Source organism: Coptis chinensis, chromosome 5, assembly GCF_015680905.1.
Source record: "Coptis chinensis isolate HL-2020 chromosome 5, ASM1568090v1, whole genome shotgun sequence".
In the NCBI taxonomy this organism is placed as follows: domain Eukaryota; kingdom Viridiplantae; phylum Streptophyta; class Magnoliopsida; order Ranunculales; family Ranunculaceae; genus Coptis; species Coptis chinensis.
Window position 1 is genome coordinate 80067792 of NC_141460.1, and position 7390 is coordinate 80075181.

At 36.9% G+C, this 7390-nt stretch overlaps 1 long non-coding RNA gene across 1 annotated transcript; it reads left to right on the forward strand.

Moving 5' to 3' along the window:
- The first annotated feature begins 1032 nt into the window (after positions 1–1032).
- On the forward strand, positions 1033–2369 carry LOC147499173 (uncharacterized). The gene is made up of 4 exons (XR_015194431.1): positions 1033–1168; positions 1307–1353; positions 1433–1630; positions 2124–2369. It is a non-coding gene; the product is annotated as an uncharacterized LOC147499173 (long non-coding RNA).
- The last annotated feature ends 5021 nt before the right edge of the window (positions 2370–7390 follow it).

Below are 7390 nucleotides of genomic sequence, written 5' to 3' on the forward strand. Positions count from 1 at the left end.
ATTATTCTCGAAGTTCAAGAATACATGGGAAGGACTTTCGATGGAATGCTTCAAACATGTACTTCCAAGCATGAAGTTGGCAATCCCATCAGCCGTGATGGTCCGGTATGTGACATTGTGATATCTACATTTTTATCGCACATAGTCATTGTTTACCGGGAAAAAAAAGAAACAAAGAAAAAAAATAAAATAAAATAGTACAGTCATGGGCTTAATAATAGTCCACTCTGCTTTGTCCCTCTATCGAGGTTGAGTAATCATATAGCATATGACCGAAATCCATAGTTGACTTCCTTTTAAAGAGCAAGATTCCTTTTGGGATAACAGAGTACTCTATTTTATATTTTCATTTTCCACTAGGGATAAGTATAAACTTTGTTTTATTTGGTATTCATACTATCACAGTTTGGAATCTTGGGCCTTTGAACTTCCGGTGTTATTAGCGCGGGTTGATGCCAAATTCAGAAAATAGTACCTCATTGATTGCCATGTGGTAAGGTTGCTTCACTCTTCACTCCACGAGAACTTGTTGAGCTTAGTTGGATGATCACTTTTGTAACCTCTACGATTGTGAACACGTAAGCCGCCACGTTTATGATTACATCCGGTTTCGATCTTTCTTTGTAAGGTATGTTGAATAATTTCTTAGGTATATAGCATTTTCAACAAATAAAAACTTACCCTTACTTGTTAGATAGTGTACTAAAGTATAGACTTCTTGGACAACCTTGCGAAGTTTCAAATGAGTTGGGGCGGGGAATCTTGATAGAGCGAAGAATCTTTGTGTCGGTGACACTCAAGCTTTCAATCTTTCTTGCTCTTGTAGTTGTTCTATCTCTTATCTTTGGTCATAATCTCTGGGCCGGTGCTTTTAATAAATGATCCTGTAATTAAGAAAAAACTTCGCTTCAATGACTCTCCTACTAGCGATTTCCATATTATTTGATTCTCAATAAGGAGTTTTATCGGTGAGAGTAATATGCAAGTGGTATATGGTAAATTCTTTTCTTCCACTCTAATTGTTTCGATGCACAATATTTGACTTTGCGGGGGTGTCAAGAGGATGTGGGTGGCAACACTTGGCTCGTGGACTAATTTGGCAGCCTTCTATGTTATTGGCATGCCAATCGCGATTCTCATAGGATTCAAGGTCCATTTGTATACTAAGGTCCGCTACTCATCCAATTGATGAGTTTGTTGTAATTTGCTTACATGATTTATTACGAGCGATCTCCTTCAAACAATTTCATCTTTTGGAATCGTGATTTAAACTTTTGTTATTTCTTGGATCTCATTCTTTTGCAAGGTTGGGGATAATGGCTATGGTTCATATTCATCAAAGCCATATGCGGGGTATGTATTTTATGCTTATTTGTTAACTATGCTTCTTGTTTTTCAAATATTTTGTATATTATTGGAACCGCTTGTTCAGGTTGTTAACTTCCCTCAATAGCTGAGATGTTGATTCCTGCAAATGCTGTTGGTAAAGTGATGGGGAGAGGTGGAGGAAACTTGGCCAATATTAGTAAGGTGAGTTGTTTTATTAACAATTACAAAACACTGCCTCTTTTCAAGGGAGCTCTACTGATGATAGTTCCTCACTTTCAACTATCTCACACCTCCACTCCAGGTCTTCTCTCCACTCTCTTCTTCTCCTGTCTTTCTCCAGTACAGGTGGCCCATATTTTTTTTATACACTGAAAATTAGTTAGTAACGAATAAAGACCGTTAGCAACAAAATTTTTTTTATACAAAGAAACTTCATTAGTAACGGATATCTAACCGTTAGTAATATAAATTTTTTTTTTGCACTGACAATTAGTTAGTAACGGATAGAAAACCGTTAGATATATAAAAACAAAGTGACGCTTGAACAAATTGGGTAACCGTTACTAATAACTTATAACGGTAAACCATCCGTTACTGAAATTAATTTCAGTAACACTTTATAACCGTTAGTAATATTTATAACGGTTAATAAACGTTACAAATATCCGTTACTAATATTTGTCACGCTTTTGTGTCGACGGAAAATAACCGTTACTAATAATTTTTGTAACGGATGTATATCCCTTACAAATAGGCTGTTATGGTGTAGTGATGTTGTGCTTTGATTCATCCAGATAACAAATTTAGAACTGAAGGAGACATACACGCAAGATGAACTTGACAGTGTTCGACTCGATATTATTCAGTTCATCCAGGAAAATGGAGTGTTTCAGTCGGAAGCGAATGAGGATGAATTTTAGCTATGTTCGGACCCCTCCAATTTAGTTTATGGGTCTTACCTTTTTAATTTATGAAAAGGAATTTGAAGTTTGTTTTCTTAGTGTACTCAAAAAATTAATGAAAGTTTTTTTTTTTTTTTTTTTTATTATTATCTTTTTTTGCAATGTTTGATAGTTTATTGTACATTTTGGAATTTGTTGGGAAGATGGAAATGTTGTATGTAGGCAGGCTGTGTAAATTTTGTTATGCAAGTTCGGTTTTTAAGTGGAAGGCTGCTACTAGCATTATTATTAAAAATATATATATATATATATATATATATATATATACCACGGTTTGGCATAAACCGTAGTGTTTAGTATAACTATATACCACGGTATTATAACACATACACTAATATAAACCACAGTTTCAATAGCTTATATGCCACGGTTATGTTGACAATCGTGGTATATAATGGGTATTACAAACCACGGTTCTTTGAAAAACCGTGGTATCCGTTAAACATATATACCACAGTTTTGCTATTATTATATACCACACCACCTATTGTCACGGTTGTATAACAGTGGTAAATATATTTATACCACACTTAAAAACAGTGGTATAAGTGTCATTCTGTAGTAGTGCTTAGAGTCTTCTAAATTAGATTAATAAAGCAATTTATATTCTTTCAATAATGTCTTGTTCTTATTCTTTTTATTCTAGTTATAATAGTCTTATGAATCTGAGCTAAACCTCCATTAGAGGGGTTTGATAAAGCCTTGATGAAGACTTGATTGTGTTAGTGTAGAAATAGTTGTAAAAAATCTATTCCACTCTAGAAGGTAGTTAATTAGCCATGAGAATGAGTTTAAATTGCCTCACATGCTAATTATTAGTTGGCAGAGATTGCCATGAATAATTAGGGATTAGAAAGACCTAATCTTTGTGAAAACATAAAGATTAGGATTACAACAAATCTATGCTAGTTTATTAAGTATGAATCAAGGTGGAATCAAATCCCCCTAATTCCTTCCCATATTCACATCTTAGTATTGAATTGCCGTAGTTTAAATCATAACATCTAAATTAGTTAAATCACCATCTTAGAATAATTTCATAACGTTACTCTCATTATTTTTGTGGTAAGAATTAATTAAACTAGGAAACTTTACATCTAAACGAGCTAGGAGTGGAACGAATTCTCTACTCCACATATTGAACGATAACGAGAGTAGAACTTTGATCATATAGTATAAAAAGCATTTAGTTTTACTTATTCATAGCATAACTAGTTAATAGTAGGTAAAACTATTGTTTTTACATTTATCAAATGGCGCCGCTGCCATCTTAGTTCTGTTTAGCTTCATTTCCTTTAGTAATGTTAATCCTACCAAAATCCCATTAAACCCACCCACCCTTGTTTGGTTCTAACTGTGTTTATTTGGTTCAGAAACTGATTTTTTTCGCAGACATACCTTGAGCACGCCCCGCGCCCTCATTAGCCTATTTCTGAAGCGCGCCCTAGGCCCAAGCGCCTGGACATCGTCTCAGGCAAGAGCACGCCTCGCTTTTGTTTTAGCCCAATTCCAAGTGCGTCCCGCCCCTCAAGCGCCTCGACTTCGAGTCAGGCAAGAGCGCGCCCCGCCCTCAAGCGCCTAGACTTCAAGTCAGGCAAGAGTGCGCCCCACGCCCTTATTAGGCTAATTCCAAGTGTGCCCCACGCCCTTTCTGAATAAGCCCGATTTCACAGGTTAGTTCAAACTTTCATTTGTTCAAGTTATTCAGTGTTGCTATCTTCTTGAATACACTGAAATCACGTATACAAGATGCTATTCAAACGCGTAGCAATGAGACATTCAGGTACTCCTTCTTCCACTCCTCGCCTCTCCTGTTAGAAGATTTATTCTAGCATATCAGGGTTGTTTTGACTGTTGTCGTGTTTTTTTAATATTAGACTTAGCCTTGCATGAGATTAAGGTCAAGTAAGAAAAACCGACTAACGTGATCTATCATAAATGTCAACGTACACGCCTATCTAGAATACCACACACTACACCTGCATCAATGGCTGAAGAAAGAGAGACCCCTCTCTCTGACTTTTACAAAGCTCTAATCGATAGCCCTATGTCTTGCATTGTTCTTGCAGACCCAATGGGGGATTTTCGAATTCCCCCGAGTATTTTTAATTTGTTACCAGTTTTTCATGGGTTAGATCATGAGAAGCCCTATCAGCATATGCATAGGATAGAACAAGTTTTTACCACGTTCCATCATCCTACTGTAGGTGCGGAACAAATTAATTAAACTGAGGGTGTTTCCTTTCACCCTAGCCGATAAGGCGACGTCTTGGTTAACTGCCCAAACGCCTAATTATATGGACTCATAGACCAAACTTGTTCAATTGTTTATGGAATAGTTTTACCCACCACTGAAGACAGATGAAATGCTTTACAAAATTCATTTCTTCCGCCAGGATCCTCATGAATCCTTTTCAGAGGCTTGGAATTGTTTCACTGATCTTCTTATAGAGTGTCCACATCATAACCTTGCAAAAGACACGTTAGTTCGTGCCTTTTTCAAGGGGCTTTTACACCATCATAAAGAGATTCTTAATATAATGAATTGGGGTAGTTTCCTCAGTAAAGGAGCCTTAGAGGCTTATAGGTTTTTAGAAGATCAAACAAAGTGTAATAATAACTAGGGGTAGTAATGATATTCCCTGCTCCTCTAGTTCTTCTTTAACAGTTAAGGTTGCCAGTATGTTTGATGTTAAATCTGATCCTGAGCTTAAAACTTTAATTGAATCCCTCACTAAAAAGGTAGAAGCTATTTCTGTTCAACAAAAGCCTACCCTTGTCATGAATGTCAACTCTATTCTATGTAATTTATGTTTGAGTCCGGAGCATCCCGAATCCTATTGTCCTCTCGCCTATGAACAACCACCATCACAGCCAGATAATGTTTGCTCCATAAATAGCTATCCTATTCCTAACTCCCCTTGGAGACAAAATCCCAACTTCAGTTGGAGAAATAATCAACAAGTTACACCTCCAAGGTATAATAATCAAAATGTTAGGCCAGCAAAACAATTACAACCAAGCTCCACCATGACAAGGACAAGGACAAGGTAATTATAATAATTATAACAATAATAATTATAATGCTAATAGAGGTATCATTCCGGTTAATAATAACTATCACAACCTACCCGTTAATAATCAACGTGAGGTAGTTCCTGTCACACCACCTGTAACAACCACACCTCCACAACCAGATCATTTCGACGCCTTCATGCAAACCCAACAACATATTTTATAGTCCATCCAACATTCCTTATAACAGTTAACCCAAAAGAAAGTACAACCAAAAGGTGTGTTTTCAGGTCAAGCTATACCTAATCCTAAAACGCCAAATATAGCTTTTGAAGTACACCGGTAATACTAGTAATGAAAATGAAAACGTAGGTGAGTTAAATGCTATCACCACTCTTCGTTCTGGCAAAGTGGTTGATAACGCCGTAACTATGTCCGTTGTTACATCACCAGTAGTCATAACAAATGAAAACTTACTAGATACCGAAATAGAAACTGAAGATCATACCCCTGCAGAGGTACCAGTTACACCACAACCTAAGAAACAGAAGGCCAAGGTTAAACATCTTGTTGATCCATATGCTAAATGTAGAGAGAAACCAGCGTTTCCCTAGAGATTAGCCATGTTAACCAAGGATACGAATTTTGATGAGATTAGGGAAGTTTTTAAAAATCTAACGATAAACCTACCATTTCTTGAAGCTATTAAAAAGTTACCACACCATGCTAAATTTCTCAAAGAGTTGTGCACTACTAGGTGTAAAACAAATATTCCTAAAGACGCTTTTTTAACTGAATAATTTCTAACTTTATCCGAACATAATGGAATCGTTAAGTACAAGGACCATGGTTGTCCTACTGTACAATGCACCTTAGGGGATACTCACACAACAATTGCTCTATTAGACCTGGGGGCGAGTGTTAAATTACTCCCTTATTATTTATATAAACAAATAGGTCTACAAGAGATGCAACCAACTAAAATGACGTTGCAATTAGCTGATCATTCTATTAAGTATCCTAAGGGTGTGGTTGACAACATGCTTGTTAAGGTTCAGAATTTCTATTATTCAGTTGATTTCGTTATCCTCGATACAGAAGTCGCTAACGACTCTGTTCCTATCATCTTAGGGCATCCTTTCTTGGCAACTGCCAATGCGCTTATAAACTGCCGTGATGGTTCGATGTCCATGTCTTTTGGCCATCTTTCTGTTAAGGTAAATGTTTTTAAAATGATGCAATAGTTACCTGATACGACTATCGATGGGGAGGTTAGCATGATCGAGAGCTTAGTTCAAGATTATTTTAATAACACGTTTCTAGAAAATCAGATGCATAAATTCCTTTCTTTTGGAAATTCGGATTTTGACGATGACTCCTACGTTGAGGAAATCAACGCCCTTTTCGAGTCTACTCCTATCTTAGATCCTTCTGTAGCTCCATCTACTGAGTTTGAAGATCTTCTACCTAAACAAGTCTTCACTATTCATGATGAGGAACCTCCAGAAGCCTTTATCGACATTCCTCCCACCCTTGTGCTTAAACCTCTTCCTTTTGAGTTAAAGTATATTCAAGTTGATCTGGATGGTAGTCATCCGATAATTATATCTTCTCTGTTGTCTACTAATGAAGAGGCACGTTTGATTAGGGTGATTAGAAAACATCGTTCCGTGATTGGTTGGTCCCTAGACGACATTAAGGGGATTGACCCTAATGTATGCACACATCGTATCCATTTGGAGGATAATGCAAAGACTTCTCGCGAACCTCAGCGTCGCTTGAATCTTGCCATAAAAGAGGTGGTCAGGCAAGAAGTCTTACGGTTACTCGATGCGGGTATCATATATCCCATTTTCGATAGCGAATGGGTAAGTCCCATTCATGTAGTTCCTAAGAAATTGGGGGTTACCATTGTGCGTAATGCAAAGGGTGAATATGTTTCCACACGAGTCCCTATGAAATGGAGGATCTATATTGACTATAGACGCTTAAATGCCATGACACGAAATGATCATTTTTCTTTACCCTTTATAGATCAGATGCTTGAACGTCTAGTTGGTCATGCTTATTATTGTTTTTTAGAT